The sequence below is a fragment of the Manacus vitellinus genome, unplaced genomic scaffold, assembly GCF_001715985.3.
Source record: "Manacus vitellinus isolate BGI_N305 unplaced genomic scaffold, ASM171598v3 scaffold_2_pilon, whole genome shotgun sequence".
In the NCBI taxonomy this organism is placed as follows: Eukaryota; Metazoa; Chordata; class Aves; order Passeriformes; family Pipridae; genus Manacus; species Manacus vitellinus.
In genome coordinates, this window is record NW_021940208.1 from 21,452,344 (window position 1) to 21,477,803 (window position 25,460).

The 25,460-nt window shown below is 37.7% G+C and overlaps 1 long non-coding RNA gene across 2 annotated transcripts; it reads right to left on the minus strand.

Moving 5' to 3' along the window:
* Window positions 1-6: 6 nt before the first annotated feature.
* Window positions 7-25,008, minus strand: LOC108639435. 2 transcript variants are annotated; one of them, XR_001920482.1, is made up of 3 exons: window positions 24,712-25,008; window positions 13,365-13,431; window positions 7-391 (listed from the first exon to the last, which is right to left on the minus strand). It is a non-coding gene; the product is annotated as an uncharacterized LOC108639435 (long non-coding RNA). The 2 variants fall into 2 exon arrangements; XR_001920481.1 differs by lacking the exon at window positions 7-391 and adding an exon at window positions 3,371-3,790.
* Between the last annotated feature and the right edge of the window lie 452 nt (window positions 25,009-25,460).

The window sequence follows — 25,460 nt, forward strand, 5'->3', positions numbered from 1 at the left end:
TGAACATATAGACTAAAGGAGATATAATATTGTACTATGATTCTGAGTTTGGGAGCACCTTAGGAACACTGGAACTGCATACAATATGAAAAAGATGATGCAAGACTCTATTTTGTTCGAGTTTATCAAAAGTTATATCAACGCTAACTAAATGAGACCAGGAGTAAAATTTTCCATAGTGATAATCTTATTTCATAATGGTTCTTTTTAAGTGTCCACAGGGGACACTAGAAGGAGAACGCCAGGTCAGATAAGCCACAAGGCGGATACATTATAGTCATTTTAATGGTGAAATAAAGAAGACAGAGTTATGATCCAAAAGGTAGGAACTGAGCACAGAATTCCCCAGTCCAGACTGGTGCAGGAGTTGAACAGAGCAAGAAGGAGAAACCTAAAGGGAAGGAAGGATAAAGGACATATTTGGAAAACATATCTACGGTAGACAGCTTAGAATTTAACTTTCAACATAACACAAGTACCATTTATATGTAAAATGTGCTTTTTTTCTTACACATGACTTAATAAAAGAATTCAACTACAACAACATTATTTCCATTTCACAGGTATCACGGCTTTCATGAATATTTCTTTTACTTTTTACAAACTTATTGTATTCAACAGAATGGTCTATGGTCTCTCATAGTGAATAAGCACACAGAAGTAGTAGACTCAGGCTCCACACCTGGCTGAAGTGTTCAGCAGAAATGCAGCTGGACTGTGGAGACCAATTCTGTTAAATTCAGTGGGTGTCCCCCAAAGTAAGTAGCTCGGAACTACTTATTTCACTCATAACAGTTTCTTTAATTTCATTCTTCCTGTCCACCATTGAATCCAACAGGCCTCACAGACAACTTCCTATAATGTAGAAGACTTAATGAGAAAATGAAGTCGATGTTCTGGATTAATGCCTTCCAAAGTCACAGGCCATTAAATAGGTGCCCAGAACAATTTTCAGACATGTTCTCTAATCATCAAAAGGTCCTTAGTACCTAAGAAATTAGCTCAAGCACGATTTATTAATGCTTATCATTAACTCACTGCTATTGCATTCAGTTTTTGGATAGAAAGTTGCTGCCAATCAGTCTTAAAATAAGCTTAAAAATCTTCCTACTTTTATTAGTATCAGTTAAACTGCTTATGATATTCGATGACAGGTTTTCACTGTGAAATTAGAAAAACATTGGATGATGATATACCAGTAAGCACAAGACATAACTATAATGACAGGATTTGTTACCATAAATGCTGGGGTATACTATCAAACACAAAACTTCAGGGTGAGAGCTTAAGAAGGAAAGATTTAAAACATATTCTTTTCTAAAGTAATGTACTTTCTTAAAAGTAATACATGTTTCTTATGATCACTGTAGAGGAAGTTATTCTCTAAAGGAATTTGAATACGTAAGAGCTGATGGTTAAAGACTTGCTGACACTGGAGAAAATCCAAACATGAGGACTGGATGGAAAAATAGTAAGGAGAATAGTACAAGAACAGACTGAATTGCATATGAAGGTTAGAGAAGAAAATTGGGGGTAATTAGCCTGGAACACTGCAGAGAGGCCATTGTGCCTGGCTAGGACGTTTGCTGAGACTGCAAATCACATATTTATTTATTTCTGCTGAACTAGCCCTCTAAGTAATAAAGTGCTGCAAGGGCACAGACCAAGAACAGTAACATAATTCATGTGAAATTAAGTCACAGCAACCAGCTCATAGATAAATGGATAAAGAGCTATGTATCCTTCTGGCATAAATTGTGTGTAACATCATTGCAGTCAATGGAATTGTGTCATTTTACATCAGGAGAGAATCTGTTCTACAACACAAGCAATAGTTTTGACAGTTATGTTCCATTTTCAGAAAAATCCCATTTGCAGCTTCTTGTTGATCTGTCCAGTAGTTCTGTCTAATGGCTAGAAGGGTCCTCCAAGAATTATAAAAGAAATCAATTTCACTGCTGCTGATATCTGAAGACGAAGGTATGGAATGAAATTCTGATGCTTTTTACACCTGGAAGTTTCACTGAGCTCAACAGCATCATTTTATGACACACAAATTTGGTACATTGTTTCCTATAGTTCCTTGCCATTTAAATATCTGAATATTTGAGTATAATAATAATAAATTATATTTATATATTAATAAATATAATACATCATAAATATAGATTATTGACAATGTCAGCACTGACATTTCCTCTATATATAGCTTGATCAGTAAAGGAATGAACTGAGACAACTTGTCCAGATTGAATATTTAAATAGTTTTATTCTTTAAAGAAATTTCTATTTGTTTTCTTTAGGCATTTAGAAATTATTTTGCAACTTACAGGAGCGATAATTCTTTATTTCACAAATTCCACAGAGATCCCCAAACACTCAAAAATTTAAATATTTGGCTCTGTAGAGGCATTGCAATTCTTTCTTGCTCACATTTTGCTATGTATTTGTTTCTTTCTGGTTATCATTTTTTGTTGTTGTTTATCCTGTTATTCCATAGGTGAAGAAAAAAGCTAAATCTCTTTGACAAGATAAATGGATCTAAGAAGATAGGCCTTACTTTTATTCTAGAATATTTCCATATTTTTTATTCATATTCCTGACAGTTCATGGAATCCAACAGGAAAACAGAAATGCCTTTTATTAAAAGGGAAAGTTTTGTTCCAGAAGGTATTAGTCATTTCCTAAATATTGTTACATATCTCTTCATGATCTTTCAACAAGCTACATGGACTTCTGAGTCTCTTACATTCTTTAAATTTCTTCTTTAGTCTGCTTAAACACAGATAAAATAGAAAAAGAATAAGAAAGTGTTATTTGCAGTGCTACTTGGATCACAGACAGATACTTATTCTTGTGACAAGTACCTTTTCATCTTTTAGAAAACAAGAAGTCTGTCCATACCCTGACGTGTAACATTAATGACAGGACAACAGCTTACATTGGAGGTCTGTGGAATTTGGAAACTTTAAGAAAAAATGTAGCCTGCAGTGCTGAAGAATTCACAACAAATTTAGACTGTATGCTAGTGATCTGCTACAAATATATTTTGGTGTGTCACTGTCACATTAGGCTACATCTGCAAAAGGACTTGTACACCAAGCACTGACACTGCGGCTTTACTATGTCACTCAGAAGCCTTACTGGTCTGCCATGTACATCTACAGGACACTGAAGACCTTTATTCCCTGTTCAGTGATCTCCATAATAGACATTCTGATCCTATTGTACTCCTTTGTGCTTGTACCCTGGTAAGGCTGTAAAAGGGATGGCCTCACCAGGGATTTCCAGTATTGTCAACTTTCTTACCTATTTGAACAGAATCGCATGAAACACCTTTATCCAATATCTTAGTATTCTCCTAGGACAGAGACTGAGAACCGAATCCTCACCTCTAACCCTGGCCTCCTTTGAGATGAGTACTCTAGTCCTATGTTTAGAACAGTTAGGACTTCTCTGTAGACTTTCTAATTGTTCAGTTTTTATTTGTCACGTTTTGCATAGCAGTGTGCAAAAGTGGTGTCTCAGGCTCTTATATAAAAGAATTCTTGTGTCAAAGAAATAGCTTTGTCTTCTTGAGTAAGGGTTTGATATCTTTCTCTGTCCTTAGTTTTCAAAGAGCTTTACTATTTCATGTGAATCCCTGACTGGTTTGTAAGTTTCTGTGACACTTCCCTTCCCCCATGCATTGAAACAATGGAGAAAATACAATTTGTCTGCAGAGATCTCAGAAATTAGATATTGCAGTACTTGGATTCTTCTTTGGATCCTTATAAACCTCCGTAATGACCTGGAAAAGAACGAAATTGTACTGCATTGATATCCAGCATAGCATCTGAAATTCAACACATTACTACACTGTAAGTTACATAGGCACATAGAGATGCGGATTCAAGGTATCCATTTCTGATGGCCTCACATCCACATGGAGAGGTAGGTGAAATGTCACAGCTGTTCAGAAAAACCTTCTTCTTTATCAGTGACCAATGCAACGGTATTTGTAAATACTAAAGGATTTTATTTCAAATCCTTCTCAAGTTATTAATGGTTCTCAAAGTATTAAATTGAATTCATCCTCTTGAAATGTGACAAAACCAGTGGAGTTTTACCAGGTAGATATGTGATTTGGAAGCAACAATAACTTTTATCTGTGTTTCATTTATGCCAAAGGATCCAATCTCCTTTACAAACAAAGGAATGAGTTCAAAAACCAGTGAAATGCAATCACCCACAGATGACATGCAGCAGATTTCCTCTTTTCCTTTTTCTTTTTTTTTTTTTGTTTTTAAATTTAAATTTACATGACTGTTCAGCACTGGTAGTAGAAAAGAATCTATGAGGTGAGATAAATTGTCTGCAATTATTTTTTTTTTAATTCCCCTGAACACAGCAAAACACATTGTGAAGTTTCAGGGTGAACTACAGCCAAAGTTTTAGAAAAGAGGAAGGCTAAATTAGGCCCTTAACACATAAACAAAGGCATGAGAAAAATTAGTTACAAAACCACTGATCACTAGCTGTCTCAGCTAGGCTGAGAGCTGCTTGATGAGCAATTTATTTGGGTAGGGATACGTGATTGTTACTAACAGAGGTATATGCAAGGGAAGAAAAGGTGTTCTTACAGTGAAAGGGTTTAAGATGTCAATAAAGCACGTTTATGGCAGTGACATTAAGCAGTTAGGTGTGATTCACATTTAAAAGTGAAAGTCATTTAGCTTTGCTAATTACAATAACAGCTGAAAAACTGAAGAATTCTTCAACTATTTATGAGGTACAAAGTGTCAAGACAAAGCATTAGAACATTTAAGATCTGATCATTAAGGATTTTCTATTAAAGTAGCCTTCATGAGAGAAGCATCCTCAGTCTTCCCTGCTCAGTCCCTGTCTTGCATTAAAGTTTAAGGTGCTGTTGGTCCTTCAGTTGATTGTTTTAGCACATTGGATGGGTGTTTGGGATGTGAGAGGTCTTGACTGGATATTGCGAATTGGATTCTTATATGCCTGCAGGAAAGTCCTTTCGTAGGATGGCCAGTCCACAAACTACAGATACCTCAAACTATTCACCTGAGTTGTGACTTCCCATCCCTTATTTTCTGCACATGACACAACCATGAAAAAGTGGGCTGTGACCTGTGCAACACTTCCAGGTGGTCCATACGCAGATCTGTTTTGTCCTACTTTATCTTCTGAAATTCACTGTTACACTTCCATTTCCTCTATAGATGTGAATCTGTTTTCAATCGTAACATATTATACTATACAAGACAGTAGATAAACAGATGGTTCTATGGTAGAATATATACATCTGGTCACACCCCTACAAATACACCAGGGATGATCTGCACACAGTTTATGCTTAACAGGACTTTGAAAAATCACCTGTTTCTTTTGGCAGCAAGGGGGTTTGATTACTTTCTGAGTAAAATACAACAGGGTCATTACTCTGTTTTCTGAGGCACATACAGATAGAAAAATCTAGGAAAGTTGCCCTCTGTCTAAGGAAGCAACAGTTAAACACATAGTGAAGGAACTTGAAGATGCTTTTACATAAAACTGATCTCAGTTGAGTTCACAGAATTACAAGTTATATTAAAAAGCAGTGCAGGAAAATGAAAGTCAAGGCACAATATCCATCGAAGTAACATAGCAAAGTATATAAACAGCCGTTTGATAGCTATCAAGCATTCGATGCCACCGCAATGGCACTGGCACTAAATAAAATAAAATCCTGTAGTGGTCATCCACCATCATATGTCTGGCATTCTCATACTAAGTGGTACTGTGCATGCTGTGTTGTCCTTAGGGGAATGCAATTAACCCTGTGAAGCCTTGTTCTTCTTATTGCCTCTATGAAGAAGATTTCCAGGGGGAGTATGTGATTGAAGCCACTCTTACAGTCTGGAAAACACCTGGGAGTTGCTCTTCTATTTTACAAGTAAGGGAAAGGAAAGCAGTAGCTGGCAGATGCTCCCTCTGTGCCTAGGCAAGAGCACCTGGAAATCAGATTTCACTTCATACGTCACCAGTTTTCCACTTGCCACCTTAGCACAATTCTCTTGACAGCAATTAGCTCTTGTGCCTTAAGAATAAAGACTTTAATGAAATCCACCATAGGAAACAGTCCTTGTCCTTTCATTTTGCATACTCATTGGTCAAACACTTTGGGTAGGAAGGGCCTCTCTGTTGGGCTTCCTTTTCTGTCCCCTATCCATCTCATTTTTGCCCACCTGCCAGCATATTTACATGAATAAAATCCACATAAATATGCAATGGTTAGTGGAGATGTATTGGAGAACTTGCCACTAAAAAATGTCATTTCGCTAATTAAGTTAGATTGCTAATAAAGCTAATGATAGAAACAATAGTTTTGGCAACAAGCACAGAGAACTGTGGAGAAGAATGTGATTGCTGCTTGGATCATAATTACCTTTAAAACTGCCATTTTGATGTTCATAAAGCAAACACTGCTTTGTGGAAAGAGTTGCATAGATCAGTAACAACTACAGAATCAGGATAAAACAGGCTGCTTAAGATTCTGGGTGTGAGTCATGCCAAATTTTGTACTCCAGAGGGCTCAGAAGCTCACAGCCAGCATCTTCTGGAAACGTGTCACCTTCGGTTGCTATTGATCAGTAGCTACCTACTATTGTGCTGGAGATTCAGCTCACCAGCAACAAAGTACTGTTGACACCAAGGGTGCCGCACAACAGCTCACGTAGCTTTTTGATGACTAAAGTAAAAAAAGACATTTCTTTGAATAAGGTCAGAAATTACTCAGTGATAACATGTTTTCATGTTATCTGTGAAAGCATCACCACAGCTCAGTTGACAGAGGTGAGAGACTTATCCAAAATACTGAGAAACAATCACATAGACTATCTTGGTTTTCAATACTGCTTTTTTTTATCTTCATTTTTATCCAACTGAACTTGCACTGCTTTACTTTAGTAACAACACTGTGTGAAAAGTGATTTATTTTTAATGTATCAGCAAAATATTTCATAAAAGTGGTCTTTCTAAGCTACAAAAAAATGGAAGTTTAAAATAATTTCTATTAAAGAAAATTGTATGAGATAACTATACATGTAAAAAAGAAGCAAGGTTATGATAAATGGGATGTACACAAGCCACCAGAATACATATACACACATCAATTCAGTTTACAGTCTAGTCAACTTATGCACTTTCTGCCTAACTCCCTTCCTGGAAACCTGTGGGTTGTTAAGACTTTGCATCATGTTCCCTTTTGAATTCAAGATCCAAAACTTGGCTAAAAGAAACTATTATTTTTGACATATTCATTGGAGGGAAAACCCTGTGCTGGTTGCACCTACCTATTCTCTGCAGCCCCTGAGATCATGGCAATGGTCTGTTCAGTCCTCTGGCAGGCAGGAGAAAAGTCCTTCTCAGACCATCGCTTATTGTATTCAAGCAGAAGAAATACTTCATACTTTCAGTACTCATCTGATTTTTTTCCCTGAAAAATCCTTTACAAATCTACACATCTCCAACAAAACAGTGCTAAAGAGGGGGGTGTGGAAAAAAAGATGTCTAAGTCAAAAGAGAAGACACCATTACTAGACATACACCGTAAGATGATGCATAGATAATTTATCCCAGGCCATTTGCGGACTTTTCTGAGGGATGTATCACCATGGACCTGATTCTCTTTTGTCTAAGTTTCTGCAGTAATTTCCCATGTGGTTTCCTCCAACGTTTACAGAAGTCTTGTTCAATTTAGAATAATGTTAGCACAGTCATTATCTAAATGGTTATACTTTGGGAGAGGCAAAGTTACTGAAAGGCAGTATTTTTCTTTCCTGTATCAGCATCATTTTAGTGACCAGCGACTGACTGACTGACTCCAGTTTGCTTTAACAAGGCTATTTGCACTTTTATTCACATTTCTAACTTTCCAATGGCAATTACGAATGGTTGGATAAAATTTATGCTAATGTCAGGCTTAGTAAAGGTGTTTGTGCTGGAGAACACACAACTATGGGAAACCAGAGAAGGGGGGGATAAGATTCTTAAAGTCTAAGGCCCAGTCTTAAATTTATGCTGTATATTTACTGTAATGGAGAAAAGAAACACCAGGTTATTTACAAAACCTGGAAAGATCTGCAGTCTGCTATTACAGGAGGCAGGGTTCGGCAGGCTTAATAAAAAGATGTGCCCTTCAGACTGCTCTCAGTTTGTCCTATCATGTCTTTTTCCATCTTCTGCCTTATAACACTTTCTATGCCTTGTAAACTGATAGAAATTCATTCCTCAATGGCCATACACAGAGGTTAATAAGCTCCCAGCAGCAGCTGACTTGGCACTAGAGAAGAAATACTCTCCCCTACATCCAGTTCAGAAACGTTACCTTCATATCCCCTTCCCTGTTTTGGGAAACTGTAGGACTTTTTCCACCTCAGTTCTTCTGGATGTAGATTGGCATTGTGGTAAGCTTTTCCTCTTGGCCTGTGTCTGAGAGGCTGTTCATTGTGCAAATTGCTGGTCAATGTGATGTGACACTGAGTCAGCCAGAGATACGAGGTAGGTGTGCCAACATAATTCCTTACATCGAACCACAAAATAGGGCTTTTAGTGTTAAAAATAATCATTGACTAGGTCAGAAGGTAGGATAGGGTAACTATTACAACAGAGAAAAGGAAGATTTTCTGGGGAAAACAGCTTAAACCTTTTGCAAAAAAATTTTTCCCCTATCCACTGTGCCCATCCTTCCTTTTAACCTTGTTCTCCTTCCTGCAGTTTTCACAGTGGATTGCAGCAGATTCCCTCTGACTGTCTCAAAAAGTTTCCTTTCTGTCACCTCTGTGTCTGTGCTCTCTGCTTTCTCACTGACTCGCATGCCAGCTGCAGGCTCCCTGCTTGCTCCACCCTGCACTTGCCAAAGGTTGTCCAGCAAAGCCTCTAAGCTCGCTCTTGGAGATAACACCAACTCTCTCTCCCTTCAGAGGGTGCAAAATCCAGGACAAAACAAAGCAGCAGCTTTTGACCTTGCTGTCCAGCATAGCCTTTCAGAAAAACATCCTGCTCGCAGAAACTGTGAACAAACAAATAACTCAGGCTGTTTAACATGTCACTGTGACACGGTGGTAAGCGGTAGGAAAGGCTAAAAGAATTTAAGAGATTATTGGAGGACAAGCAACTAATCCTATGTGTATTTCTCTCACATTTCTTACATAGTAAAATGTCATTCACTTGTGCAGCCAGGAAGCAGAGAACTTGCTTGTTTAAGAAGAACAGATCAGGAAGGTACTGAGGATTTTCATCCCTCAGAAGGATTCCTTCTAAGGTGATAAAAGAACATAGTTATCTATACTGGCACAAACAGCAAGGTGTCTCTACCTTGTAATATTAGAGCCAAAATATGACACTTTCTGTGCCTTAAATTCAATTTTTTTTAATCATTGGAAGACGTGTATGAATTCCACTATAAAATAAATGGTGCCTTGCACCGAGTGTTGAGAATGTTAGAGGTTAAAAATACTCTCTACCTTCTGCCTCATCCGTGCCCTGTCATCTCTATATATTTTCATACATATGCAAGTTTATGCTGTAAAATGTTCCTAGCCAGAATTTGCTATAAAAAATGTTATGTATTATACTTGATAAAATGCTAAAATAAAATGGAATTATAAAAAGCTCTGAAATATACCTTGGACAGTGTAGGATGCTGCACTCAGAAATGTACCTCATAGGAAACTACAAAACCTGTAACCTAAAGCATGGCACCAATCAATCCATGTGAAAACTAATATGCATGATGTGTGGGTATCATGTACTCAGTGAGCACATTCACATGATAAGGCTTTTTATCATTTGAATGTGCTGCACCAGAAGGGAAAGGATAAAAAAGTACACTGTCACCAATCTGGAATGAGGTCTGTAGCAGTCTGCTGGAAAAGATACCAACCATAAGGGGGGGAAAAGGAGATGTCTAAACTGGTAAGACTTTCTAGAAAAAAAAAGAAAACAAAACCAAAAAAAACCCGAAAAGTAACCACTTGAAAGAACGAAGACAATTGTTAAAGATTTTTTTTCTTACTACAGATTTTTTCAATTATAATTCTTAAAAGATTTGGAGACAGTAAGTAATGTAAATGTTGAAATGTCCTCAATTTATTGTCTTTTTATTTTCCTGCTCCCTGCAATTTAATACTGTAATATGAGCAATGTTGAAGGATTTTTTCCATCTTTCTCATTCTTCCACATCCTCAGTTCCTTAAATGGTCATGAAAGCACCAAAAGAAATATTAAGATCTGTAATTTTTTTTATATGCCACTCTTCCAACACTCAGTTTTCTAAAGTTAAATATTCATTTTTTTCATCATTCTGAAGCTTTCATAGGCATAAAGTCACAATGATAAAAATAAACCCTAACAGAGCTATCACTCAGTGCACTGAACCAAAGGGCACAAACAGGGCAGGAGTAGAAAAGAAAAGAGAACGTAAAAAAACCCAAACAAAAAAAACCAGTTTTTTTCAAAATAAGTTCCCTTTAAAAACACACATATACATGTATTTTTTACTTGTGTCTTTTCTTCTAATTTGATCTTTACAGCACTGAGAGAAAAATGCAATATACCATTTCCTTCCGGTTTTGGTTTTGCACAAATGTTTCTCTGCTTTTCAATAAATTCTACTCACAACATGTAAATATCTGTGACAAAGACCATCCCCCTGGAGTGGTACAGGATGCATTGCTAAGCAACACTTTTTTTTAGTTTGCTTTGGTTTTGTCCTTTTGTTCTCTCTCAGAGTTCTTTTAGTTGCCTGCTTTCTTACCATGTGAATACGGAGAGAAGTTCCATGAGGGTTTCTTTCTGCAAATAACATGCTATGTAAAGGATTCAGATTTCAGAGAGCCCATGCAGAAGATCACGACATTTATTAACTAATTTTGAGCCTTTTATGTTCGGAAGCAGAATCCCGCTGGTATATGGGAATATAAATCTGAAGTATTTCCACTCTAGATTATTATTACTCTCTGGGTGGATGGATCTGTTGCAGGCTCAACTTCAGAGCAGAAAATTATTAACTTCCACTTTTTTTTCCTTCCTCTGCACTTGGTTTTTTATTTGTAAAACAAATCTGAGCACATAGACTAGAGAGGAATCACAGAGCACACCAGAAAGGTCTCTAACTGCAAGATCAACAGTGAGGACTCAAAGACGTCCTAGAGTATGTCAACCAACTGCTGACCCAGCCCCAGCTTGTCTGAACGTCACCTAACTAAAGACAGAACATATACAAAACAAAGCTCCTTATATTGTTGAAAATCAAGCATAAGCCTCAAGGTCTAAATGTGTATCTCCATACTTAAAATGTTTGAAAATTATTAATGGACATATATGCTCTAAAATTGACAACCTAAAGAGCAGGAATGCAAGCACTCTCATATCTGTGGTTGTGCAAAGTATTCCCAATACAGCATACTTTGCCAAAAGCTAAAAACACAATATCAAACTCAGGTGCTTTCCTTAAAGAAAAAAAAAAGATTAAAGTCTGGGTTGGTTTTCTTTTTTTGTTTGTTTGTTTGGTTTGTTGGTTTGGTTTTGGTTTTTTTGTTTGGTTTGGTTTTGTTTTGTTTTTGTGGTGGTGGTGTTTGTTTGGTTGGTCTTTTTTAACAGGTACAAGCTGCTTCCAAAGCTGCCATTTGAGAATATGAAGCTTTTAATATAGATGTTTCACCATAACGTATCTTCCTGCCTTACTCTTTTATTGAGACCTGCATTTCTGTTGATCCCCAGTGTTAGGTATGACATGGCAGTGGTTTCAAGTAGGTTTGCAACTGACCAGCAGCAGCCAGAAATGTTTCCAGATGTTTGCAACAAAATGCATCTCTATAGACAAGGAAATCTTATATTGGTATGATGCTGGCAGCTCCAAGGCAACCTTGACATAAATTTCCTGCAAACATATTCCTGCCATTGCGAGCTGTGCTATCCTATCAATTCAGTGTGATTATCTCGTCCAATACCAGGAATCCACATTTAATAGACGGTTCCAGCAGCAATCCTCTGACACCATCAGCTAAAGCTTGTTCTCACAATCTTCTTTACCCTCATCTATATTGCTGTCTGTAAGAGAGTTTCCCAGTTCCATGAATTGGTATGTAAGGGCAGGTATTTGCTTCATAAACTCCTGCTGTTTCTCAACTGTTTGCCAGTGCAAAGGAGGATTTTCAATATGGCATGTAATTAACTATTACCGAGAAAGTAAAAACTAAGTGTAGCAGAGCAAAATGTGATTTGCCAGGGTTGTTCCTTCCTACAGTTTTTTAAATTGCACCATGTCTCTCCCAAAAATGAATTCATGAAAGCCTACAGTATTTTTAACAGTGAACTATATTTGTGGAAATGGAAATTTCTGGCTGCCCTCCAGAAAAATAAACTCTCTATGAAGAGAAATAACACCTCAACATTCCATATAATAGTAGTGCAGATAATATAGGAGACTTAGCATGCTGATAGTTCATGGACACCCCTTCCCATTTTAATACAAATATTCATTTGTAATGAGCTAACAAAACTAATTTTGAGCAAAAGTTACATTTTGGAAAGTAGTTACACCAAGAATTTTACTTTGAGATTTCACACTTGGAGCAATTGTATTTGTGTGATTCTTTCCACAGAATCCATTTTTTGAAGCACTGAAGGTATTTGGTGGGGACAGTCTGAGACACTCCAGCAAGTACTTTTAACATTGAACTATATCACCCGCTAAGGGCACCACAGATCAAGGCATTAGACCACTGACAACTCGACAAATGTACAACTTCACTGTAATACTATCAAATAAGAGCACGTATAAAATGTAAATATTCTCATCAATGCTGCAATTAAGCTTAAAAATATGATTGTATAATGACCAATCAAAAATATTGTTTTAATTATAAGAAACTCGCATAGATGCTGCTCTCTTTCTCCTTTTGTTTCCTAATTCATACCCTTTCTCTCGGTGTTGCCTTTGTTTCTGCTTCAGTCTTGGCCTTTGTGACTGCAGCCCTTTCTTGTCAGAGTATTCCTACATCCTTTGCTACCTAGTGCTTCCTAAATGCGTATCATCTCTACAGCTAAATTGTATAAAGTATTACTTTGCAACCAAAAAAAAAAAAGTATCTACTGCAAGAGATTTCATTTTCCTATTTGATGCTCCCATGGACCGCTTCCATTTCCCCAGCTATCTCGAGATAGGAAGTCCATCTGTTTGCTTTTTTCACTTCTTTCCTTAGAGTTCACACTTTACCTCCAGATACCCTGCTAGAGCAACTGTCTTCCTACACCAAAACCCTCTGGAGATGTATAAACATTAGTGAGCATGTTAAAAGCACTAATGTGCAGAAACTTACCCTCTGTTGTGTATGCTGCCTCTTGAGCTCTGCACAGGGAGCAGTCAGTCTCACAGTGCCCCTCCATCTGAAAATAAAGTGCATGAAATAAGAACAGTTCTGTGTAACTGCATCAACATATTTTTTTCCTCCTTCTGAACACATTTACCAGGCAAACACCCAAATACAGTGGAGTCGTGCTTAATGAAGCACCTACTCCTGTGGGGTCGTGGTCTCCGTTTCTCCAGGAGGAAGCCCTGGATGATGTGTGCTTCCTCCATCCCCTCTACCTTTGTCCCTCGTAACTGGGTGCACTATCAGCTCTATTGGTCTTACATGAGAAAGTAAGGCCTTTTGATTACACAAGTGGGTTTGAAACAGTATTTCTAATTATTTTAGAGTTATTATTTCTACTTGATTACAATTAAGATCATGTTACTACTATCCTTGTCATGAAATTTTGAGAGAGTCACTATAATAGGAAAAGTGTCAATTTACAGGTATCCTCTTTCCTTTAGCTTAATTTCTGCAAGTGTTTGCAACCTTCATTGTCAGACAGTAATTCACTGAATGCAGTAGAGTTTTTAATTACCTCAGTCACCATTCTAATACTATCAATACTCCCATAATATGTACCCTAATAAATGTAAGCTTATTGTTGGATATAAGTGATGTCAACCTTCAAAATGGATGGTCACTTTAATTTAAACAGAATTATAAAAGGAAGATTGCTTTTAGCCAGTATCACACTGTCAAAGATTTTATCTTTAAGTAGTTAACTTGACAGCTTTACCAAAACTTTGTTGTAATTAAATCCCTGTATCATGTCTTGTTTGATTTTATTTCATATTACATTTTTTTATTTAATTAACATTAAAACCTCATTAAGAAATGGTATGTTCTTAATGCAGCTCATTTGTAAAACACATAAGTTACATCCTAATGCACCCATTGCATTCAAGTTCTATACAGACTGCACTCTTGCCAGACCCATGACTGAAATTAGACACAATCTTAGATATCTAAATTTTTGAAAAATAGTATGAAACTGTAACAAGCAGGAGATATTTCAAAGATATTGTTTCCTACCATAGGTTCCATAGAGTTGTTTGATGAAATAAAAATTATTATATACTGGGGTTAGTTAGGTTTTAAAAATACTTTTTATAAATTTCTTAGTGTAATTTGAATTATGTTATAGTAAGTACAAATAGCTAATGGCAACTATTTAAACATGCATTGGTCAAAACTACATGATATTAAAAACTCTTTCCTTATTTTCTATGATGGTAATTTGTCACCTTAACAGAACTAAAACCAGGGTTTCACATTAACAGTGGATTTTCTAAGCTTAATTTCTTTAAATGCCTGTGATTAAATGAACAGCCTTAAGGCATTCAAATATTTTGTTGTGATAGTGTGTTAGGATTTCAAGCGTCCCAAAAGCCAAGTATTCAGTAATATATATATAAAAAATATTACTATGGCAACTGTCTAGCTTCATGCTTTCACTTTGCTTGTCAAAGCCTTCGCAGAAAAGATGCTGGCTTGGGGTTGACATGCAGTACATAAGAATAGCCTCTAGATGCCGCTGTTTACTGCATTTAGAGGACGGGCGGCAGTTGAGAAGAAATAGCTGTAAATTGAACGAAATACATTTGACAAGTATTGCTTGAGCCTAAGCCTGCCCTCTTGACGTCAGTGGCCAAGATTTCAGCAGTTTCAGGGAAAACAAGTAGAGATTCTATATTTATCCGTAAAACTAAGCAAAAAAATCTTTTCGTTCACCAAATAGGACTGCTCTTTGAAATACAATTAAATAGTTTTCATTGCATCCTAAGCTATAAAATGTACCAAAAGAATGCTTCCTAATTACAGAAACTCATTCTTACATACACACACATACTTAATTATTCTGGATGTCTTTGTTTAAGAATGACACTGTATAAATATTAATTTTTTTCCCAAATATGCTTTGTTCCATGATCTACATTCATTGTAGCATAGTAAATTTGAGTTCATTAGATCAGTTGCTGCTATTTAGATGTAAATGTCTTCAAGGAGGATTAATTATTCTGTAATTCTGATTTTTTTTTTTTTTTTAATTGGGAAAATGGAGCCATTCTCTGACATTTCTCTGATTAAAAAAAAATAAAATCAAGGACACCAAACCCCACAGAAACTCCCCTTGCACATAAAGGGGAGTTTTAACATAAAATTTTGTAAAGTGTCTGGATAATTTTTTTGGGACTTGAGTTAGGTTAGGTAAAGCTTCAGGAAGTCATTTAGCGATTGAAATGTTCATCCTCAAGTTGCATATCCCTCACAGCAGCACCTTGGTTGCCTCTAGAACAGACAGGAGGAGTGCAGAATTCCAGAGTGCTGTCTTTCAGAAATGAATGAGAGGCCACTCTTTCCTTTAAACCAGCTGGAGAAGAAGGAATGTGACTACCATGGTGATTTATTCACAAGTATATGAAGAGCATGTAGTTGCATGAAGAGATGTTGCAGCAGTATTTTGAATAACTTTTCAATTTTTGACCTCCCAACAGATTCTCTTAAAGATACGAGAGAGCCCTGTTTAGGAAACTGAAAGCAACTGTTAGTAGGAATCCTTTTGAATTACGTGTTATAGACCTCTCAGAAATGGTAAACAAACCACCAAGACCACTTGAATCACAGACTAGAAATTCATGACAGTTCTCTGAGGAAGCAGGAGAGCCAGAGGCTTTTTTCATTTGTCCAGTGTGACTCAAGCATGCACCACCCTTCCATCGGAAAACCTACAACTCATTGATTACTCTTGGAAGGTCAGACTTACTGACAGTATGGAGAATTTTCTTCAATGACAGTTTCACACAAGGGACATACTCCAACTTCATGGAGTAAAGAATGTAAGCCAATCCTCTCCCTTCAGTCTTATCCACTATGTTTGGGAGTCAGCATTCACACACACTCATAACCTGTCGCAGCAGGACTTTAATCATATTATCAAGATGAATGGCATCATCAGGAGATACAGTTAAGATGTTTTTCCAGAAATTAGGACTTGTGATTTTGAGTCTATAAAGACAAAAACTGAATAAGCGTCTTCTGGGCTAAAGGAATACCAAAATCACTTAAACACAAATTTCATGGTTGTGCTTAAAAATAGAGTAAAACAAAATTCACTATGTTTTACACAAAGCTGGATTTTGTGGGCAAGTACTGTCTTATCCAGTGAAAAGAAGAAAAGCATCTTATTTGTAGATCCTGTAAGGGTTTGAAATGTGTTGCTTAGACAGGCCAAGAGTAAGAGTTTTTTGAAAAGCCACAAAAGTACAAATTCAGCTTCTCAGAACTTTGTGAATTGAAGCAAGCTGTGGACAGACTTCCTCCAGTTTGATGACATTAAAGTTCAGACTTTCAGGATTGCAATATGAGGTAGATAACTATATATTGTCCATAACTTACTTGAGACAACTAAGATCTTTTTGGACCTGTTTTTTGAGACTTTGGGTTTTTGAAGCACATAGCTTCTTAGTGGTCTTCCAGATCTACTGTTGTGCAAGATCTACTGCACAACAGAGCAAGCTGCATCAGTGTTAATGAGAACAGAATTTGTGACAGTATACTTTAAATCAGAGCTGCCTTAAGCTAAGTGGGAACACTGACATAATCATTTGTAATGCTAACTAGAAGAATGCAATTAAAGAAATAATTATTAAAATGAGTCTCATGTCTGTATTCAGTGAGGAGGATCCGGGTTTTAAAAGTTACCTCCTCTTAATAATACTAAGACATGCAGGTCCTGATCTTGAAATGAGTTCCATATGCCTTAAAGTCCATGTTCAGGCACAGCATGCTTCTGCTTCATGACAAATTTTTAGTTTTCCACTTTTAGGAGAACTGAAACATATGGACTTCTGAAAGAGAACCATTAAGTTCAACTTCCGTAGGCTGTTTGAAAACCTATATCCACTAATAAATAAAAAAATAAATAAAACAGAAAGATTACTCTCTAGTCATAGATGTGTCACTGCCAAAGAATGCTGAGCTTTGACAAAAGTCTTCACCTTATAGTATTTTACATTAAATGTTTCTAAGTAACAGATGGGTCTGGCTGAGGAATACCTGGATAGTTGTTCCATAGAAAAAGTATAGGGCATTGAGCCATCAGAGACCAAAGTGGGGTGACAAGCACTTTTGTCAATGGAATGGATTTTCACTCACATTCAAAAACTTAGATCAAATACTTAACAGGGAAGAAAACAGAAGGCTCACAACTCCACTGGTTCTCTCATAGTAGCATAGGTATGTGCAGAGAGACAGATTCTTGCTATACCAACCGGAAAATATATGTATCTTTAGGGCTAGCAGAGACAGTCTCTCCATTCACTTAGATGGAATCATGTTAATAAGAATTTCATAATTTTCAGATTAATTTTTTATTATTATTTCTATCAGTAATGGAAAGCATATTATAGTGCTGAATACAACTGGCTCTCTCCCTGTATATCCTGAAGTCCTCTGGCATCCATGCTATTAGGAAAATAAAGCCTCTTCAGTAAGACCCCATATATTTTTCAGTCAAGAATCAGCTGAACAGTAATGTAAACCAGACAACAGATGAAGTTCACCTTTGAAATGACTAGTATTCAGTATATGAAGTTTACTAAATTGCACAGGTGTTTTGTGGAATTGACAGCACTGCAGCATTGAGGGAAAAAAAAGGCTTTGTAATTACTCCTTCTCACTGGTATGGTATTAAGAGTGGTTTTAGAGTGATTGTACACTTTGTTATGCCTGAAAGTAAAAGACCTCCCAATTACAGAAATGAGATAAATGTATAATTTTTGTATTACACCTTCATGTGATTTCCCCTACCACCACATACATTTCACCTGAGCTTTCAGTCCAAGAAAATCTGCTTTCTTTTTCCATTGCACAAATTTACTGTCTTCAGTGACAAATAGTTACATAGGTACATACTATACAGAATGTCTAAAGAGAACTGTGACTAACTTGAGCTACTGTTTTCCAAAATATTATCTTGGAAACAAGTATCCTCTCCTCATCACCTGTTGCCTGAGGTTTGCAAGCACAGATATAAGCGAATCAGACACAAGGCCTTCAGTCTATCCAAGCTTTAAAAAGATAAAGGGGAAAGACGGAGATATGAAAGGGAATCTAAGAACTGATCCCTGTAAATCCATTTGAAAATAACAACTTTCTGGTCTATGTCAGAACAAACTTTGTCAGGAAAAAAATGTGGCACTTTGAAGCTATTCCTAATGTTCCATTTTTCAGATTCTAAGGTGTCCTCCATGGGAGAGATTTTTCTTGTTCACACAATCTGAGTCTGCCCAAGCCCAGGTGCTGGTAAAAGGGAAACGGGTGCCTTATTAGGCTTTGCTGTGGACCACTGAGGCATCCTCCTGCCTCTGTTAGGACTAAAAGCAATCTAATCTACCTGTCTAGACAAGGCTTTGTGCTGGTCTGATCCCTTTCTTTGGAGCTGCTTGTGACATCCAGAAATTTGACAAGGAAAGCAATTATTGATCAGTCTGAGGTGTGTTTTGCTGTGATAATTGTCTAAGCATGACTGAGTGATGCCCCTATAGATAGGTGCTTACTTATTTCCTGAGGCATGTCATCCTCAGAGCGACAGAAACATTGATAAGAGAAAGGACAAAATGACTAACTTTGATGGAGTTTGTGTTGAAACATCTGCTGCTTGTCAACATGGGAGGCAGAAGCAGTGATTTATTAGTAATAAAAAAGGAAAACCAATGAAACTCTCAGTCTTATTCTTTCCCTAAACTATTTTCTGACTAAGAATGCCCAGGAAGTTCCAATAAAGAGAAAATACTGCTCCATTATCTGTATATTTTTACTTTGCTTACATTATAACTTACCACATAAACGATAACACATTATTTAGTTTAAGACTTGAGTACCTTCTGTCTATTAACGAATCTGGACAATAAAGTCACTAAATGCAACCGTGAAAATCTACGGAGAAGTCAAATTGTGGTCATCTAGATTTTTTACCTCTTGCCTAGAATATAAATATTTTTAGAAAATTGAACCGAATGCAAATTATTGAAAAGATATTTGGTAATGTTTCCTATTCTCTGAATACATACCAAACACAGACCTGTAATTTCCCCAAATTGTTTTCATGAGAGTAATTTCATTTGGATTAATCCTTTCTTTCAGACTCAGCTCTGCATGAGCACTCTGCAGAATTCTGGCTTCCACATAAAGAGAAGCTCTGAGAGGAACTAGCCTCCAGAAAGCCAAAATTACTTCCCCAGAACATGGTGGCATGTACAGTCAGAACACTGCTGCCCATAGGACGAAGGCACACACCTTCTCTTTTACAGCTTTTGAGCCCTGAAGAACAAAGGGTCTTTGAGAATCACAGCCATGCCACTGAGGCAAGGAAAAGGGGTGTGGTTGAGGAATCTGTGCTCTTTCCTTCCGTGCATATGCATAGTGAATAGATGGGAATCATGTGCTCAATAATAGGGTGTAGCTTTTGTAATATTTCTACCACCAGAACACACTCCCCAAAAATAAAACCTCAAAACCGTAGATGCCTCGGTTTAACTGGAATATTAAGAAAAGCAAAAGTATTAGAAATTAGAAGAAGCGATCATGACAGCATGATGCTTTTAAATAGAAATTAGTCATCTGTCTGCCTGCCTATCTGTAATTTAAAGAATGAAGATACGTCTATGTCAAACGATTTTTGTTTTTTTCCCCAGAGGACATAGGGTTTAATCAGGTTTTACTACCTTAGTAACCTTTTGTAAATGGTGAGGCATGACTGACATCAGAGTAGGACCGAAAAAGAGAAGATATTTAGGTTCAAATCCGGATGTAAAGATGTCAATCTCACTAATGCAAGTTAGTGTGAGTATATATATTGATTTAAACTGAGTGTTTTCTACTTTCTGTGCAAGTAAGGAGCAGGTCAGAAGTTGAAAGCAGAAAAACAAAGTTAATGCCTGTCCTGGTAAACCACGACAATGCCTGAAGGAGGTCTCATTCTATGTTTTGGGTCTCATTCTGATCCTGTCAACATTGCATCAGCACAACTCCATCTATCAGATCTACATTACCATTTTGATGGAAATGAAAATGCCTCAGTAAAGCTTTCTTCAGACATTTTTTCATCTGAAAACCTTTAGACCTCCTTTCTTTTCCTGTATTTTTCTTTTTTTCCCTTTTTAAACAATAAAGCATGAATAAGACATCAGGTTGTTTGCAGGTTTTGGAATATTTTCACCTCACACAAAATCACACTGGTTGGAATCTGCTTCTGTGTTCTGATTCATCAGGTACTTCCATCGTAACAAGTGACATGAGTGTAGCAAAGAATTAAGCGTTTTTTTCTCCTTGTGCCACATGCAATTACATCTCTTTTAAGTGGTCCGATAATTGCATTTTAAACAGCACTTATTATTCTCTTTCAGTTATATCCAAATGGATTTTTATTGTTATAGTAAATAGTTACTAAAGCCCTCTGAGGGACAAAAAACCCCCCACACTTTCAAGCAAACAATTCAAGCCTGTACATTAGTCTGTACCTTTAAACAAACAGCAATAATTAATGGGAGTTGGGCACCTTGCTGTATTGTACAGTGACAGGGATTAAATACTGGCACTGCAAAATGCCAGTTTTCAGCTTGTGCATTTGTAGACCCTTCAGAGCCATGAACTGACATTTGCAATCTTTGTCAGTCAAAAAAAAATGGCAAATTCAGTTAAATTTAGTTCTGCTATTCAAACGGAATGAAGGTCATCACCTGCCCCTTTTGTGATTTGATTATCCAGGGACTGAGTTTATTTTCCTGAAGAAAGACACATTAAAAGGGCTCAATTCTGCAATTCTTGGCCCATCTCAGCAGCTCAACTGGCTTAAATTATTAATTATTAATCATTAACTGACTTAGCTATTATTGTTTATTTAAGAGTACAGATTAATATATAGTCTTGAACTGCTTGCTTAAGCAGTTTTCTTTTCCTAGAGCTCTCACAACCATTCTAAAAAACAATTAAAATCACTTTGAAATTACAAAAATTAGTATATTAAATAAATATCATTTATAATTCAATTACCTGGCTTTTTGAAATGCTGTAGTTACGTATGGTTTACATTACCCAAAATATTTTTATTGACTTCATTTGAACTACTTATGTAAATAAAAACTCCAGATCCAATCCTTCTACCTAAGAAGAGAAGGAAACTCTGAAGCAAGCTCCTAAATTCCAAACCATTATGTGCATAAAGCCAGGACAAAAGTATTATGCTTGCAAGGAAAAACATGTTTGTAAGGATATGCAGAAAACACAGGCTCCACAATCCTCTCCATATGCTGCTCCTGCCTTTATGGCATTCCCATCTCACCTCCACTGACTCCCTGAAACGTTGGGGTTAGGAATGCAGCAGATTATAAGCATCACTTTTTGACCCAGTACTTCTCGTAAGAAGTGGGTTTCCTGAGGTTACTGTGAGACCGAGTTGTGGCAAAAGCCCAAGTCAAGGACACAGCAATGTCAGTGCCAGTTAAAAGAGAATGAATGTCTGACCTCGTGGAAGTGGACTACTTCACGAATTAAAAACTATGTGTTACAGGGGGAGTCTTTACTTCTTTACCTGCTACACTCCTAATATCTTCTCCTTCCAGGGACATCATCATCAGGAACAGCGTGAAAGACCTGAGCAGGACCAGTAATTTGGCCTTGAATACTTCCTATTGCATATGGGACTAAGGATATATGTGCTAATGATTTAAGCAGCATTCAGAAACAAGACTTCTGGGGATAATATTAAGGATTGCTAAATGGCTAGCACATAATCTGCTGTCTGAACACACAAGTGGATTTTTGTAATGCAATTTTTCACTGTGTTGGACTGAAGGGGACATCCTATAGGTGCACCATAGGTCAGGTTCCAGTGTTGCAGTGCTATGGCATGAAACAAGAAAGCTCATTCATTAGCATATGAATCAGCTCTCCACAGAAAGTAGTAGAACTGCCGAAGAGGAAAAGCCATTTTGCTTTAATAATAACAGCCTGTAAGAGGCAATCCCAGGTACAAAATGATCAAGTGACCAGAGCCAGTTCAGTGAAGAATGATAGCATTATATGCTCAACACTTCAAGATTAAAGTCTTTAGTTAGCAAAGCATAATGTGAATCAGTTTCATGTATAATGCATTGTGTGAGCCCATAGCCACTATGATACAATGCAAGCAATTCCATTTAGTGCAATTTGACTATAGCTAGTACAGAATAATTGGAGTCAGTTTCTAGCATGCTAGAATTTGAGTCAAAAATGGTATGGAAAAGAATTTGATACATAATAATACGGAGCCAAAGATAACAAGCGATGATGTGGATGAATAGTCAATATGCTACAATACGCAAGTCATTTCAATAGGTTGGGATGTGATTACGAGTCCAGTGTTCTTATATATAGACAAAAGGTTAATACATCAGCGTAAAGAAAGGCGACTATTAAGAAACAATATAAATAATGGCACAGAGCTGCATTGGAGGAGAGTGCAACATCTAACACTGCAGTTTTCTCAAATATAAGAGTGAGGGAATAAACATCTACTGGAGGATAAAAATGGCTACTCAAGAGAACACTGGACGTATTTCAGAGCAATTTCTCACATTTCAGAGGTGGTGCTAATGCTACACTGGGCGATTCCAACTCCTTCTCAGAAAGTCAGCCCTTTCCATTCTTTTTTTCTCATTATTAGAAGCAGTTGTGACAGTCCTCGCCTCTTTGGTACTCTGGGCCTCAATTCGGTGTGCAAATACCACGGCTTGAAGACCTGCCCCTTCCATGAGGTTAATAATGTATGATTACCTAAAAGCACATAAACATTAACTTGACAGATCTGCACGTAAACATCTTTGGCTAAAATTACTACAGAAAACAGTAAAAATGTGCTACTATTGCGACTTGTGACTGTGCTTGGTTTAAATCCAATGGACAATAGTTCATTGAAATTTTTTTTCTCTTCCTAACTTTTCATGAGTCTTAGCCTGTGTACCTGAGAAGAACTCATTTATGAGCATGTGCTAATCGGTTGTGACTACAAGTTTAAGTCATCCCTGAGCAAACAGAAAACTATTCAGCTTAGCAATAAAGTTAAATAATTATTACCAGACTATGTGATGTGACTACAATGTGACATTGAAATGACTATGGCGTGATTAGAATAAGAATGTTATATGCCTGAGATGTTACTAGAATGAGGCTATAAAACGTCTGTGATGCCATACTGCTGTGATATGACTAGTGTCAGGAAAAATGTGTGCATTATTAATGCATACATAAACACGCCGTATTTCAGAAGCAGACTGCATTACACAGAATGCTAGTAGTTCTAATTACCTTCTTTATTAATGGTTGTTCTGCTTTGTATTTTAAAAGATAAAAGAACTGTGTACTTCATTCACTCATAGAATTTTTTTTCTAAGGTTTGGCAGTAAGGTTGATCCTCCGTGTCACTTGCTTGACTTTCAATGCTGGGGCTCTAGCCATCCTTCCTGTATTACATAATGAACATTTTTCTTAAACTATTATTAGATTCAGTTCCCTTTTCTAGTGTTACTTGATATCATCAAAACCAGGATCAATTTTTTTCTGTGTATATCTGTAACAGGAGTCCTTGGGACACAAATACAAAGCACAGCAAAACTGAGTGTGTTTAATCTTTACACATCACGGGATTAAAGGATGTGCAACGTTCACATACAGCATCTGCATCCGTATGACTTGCAGGGATATGTACATTTATCAGTATGTGCCACACAATTCCAAGCCATGCAAATTACTGACCTCTGACAGGTACAAGTAGCTTCCACCATCAGTTAACAGTGCGTCCTACATGCAGACACATATGGGAGTCTAAGGGTTGGAGCCTGCATCTAAAAATGTAAAATCTTCAAGGTAGAACTTGGATCTTTAGCTCACCAAGGCTATCAACTGAAAAGATGCAAATTAGATAGCACCATATAAAGTCAAATGCTGACCTTATCTTTGTTTTTTTCTACACGTATATATTTAGAAGGCTTAAACAAAACCACCAGCCAGTGTGGCCATGTACCTGGGCATACTAAATTAGATAAGTTCTGTCATACGGCTTGTAAGTTCAAGTTGAGAAAAGCTAGCAATAAAAGCACAGTCAAATGAAGGTTCATTCATGCTTCAGAAAACGTTGAAAAAGGCACTACATATAATGCACTATAATCATCTTCTTGTCACACTTTTGAGGTCACTCATATCGTAATACATTGGCATTTTATTACAGTGTCTTCTAGGCATGTGATGCTTCTTTGTGGCTAGCTGGGTAATTTACCTGTGTCATTTATGGGGAAGGCGAAACGATCACTTTTATTATTTATCAAACCACAGAGAGGAGGAATCTTTTCCAGTTCAATGTTTAAGCAGACAAGACCCAAACCAGCAGAGCAGCTCTCTCCCTCCCTCGGCGAGTGTCTCGGCTGACCCTTCGGGAAGGGGAAGGAGAAAGGTGTGCAGGCGTAAATGGGAGGCGAGACAGAGCTGGAGTCAGAGCAGCCTGAATAATAGATGAAAGGGCATGTATTAAATATAAGGCCGAAGCGGGCGGAGGAGGGTCGGGGCAGGCGGTTGCCTCCGACCCTGCGCGGCGCCGGCGGCGGCCCCGCGGACACCGCGCTCTGCTCCGGCGCTCGGGCCCGACACCACCGCGCGAGCGCCGACAGAGCGCGCCACTGGGCAGGCCTCCCAGCCCCCGCCAAAAAAATATCACAAAACCACCCACCAACCAAAAAACACCCAAAACCAAAACCGCTGATTTTTCCACGTTACCCCGGAGTTATGCGCGAAAACTGATGATGCTTCCTGCCCCCCGCGACACACTCTTGACGCTCCCCTCCCCGCCCCCGGTTGCGCTGGCCCCTGATCGCGGAGCGCCCGCCTGCACCGGCCGGCTGCGCCACCCCGCTGCGCCGTCTTTCTCTCGCCCGCCGCCCCCCGCTCCGCTGTGTCACCCCGCTCCTCCGTTTTCCCTCGCCCCCCGCCGCGTCCCTCCGCGCCCCGCGGAGGCCCCTCGCCGCCCGCCCG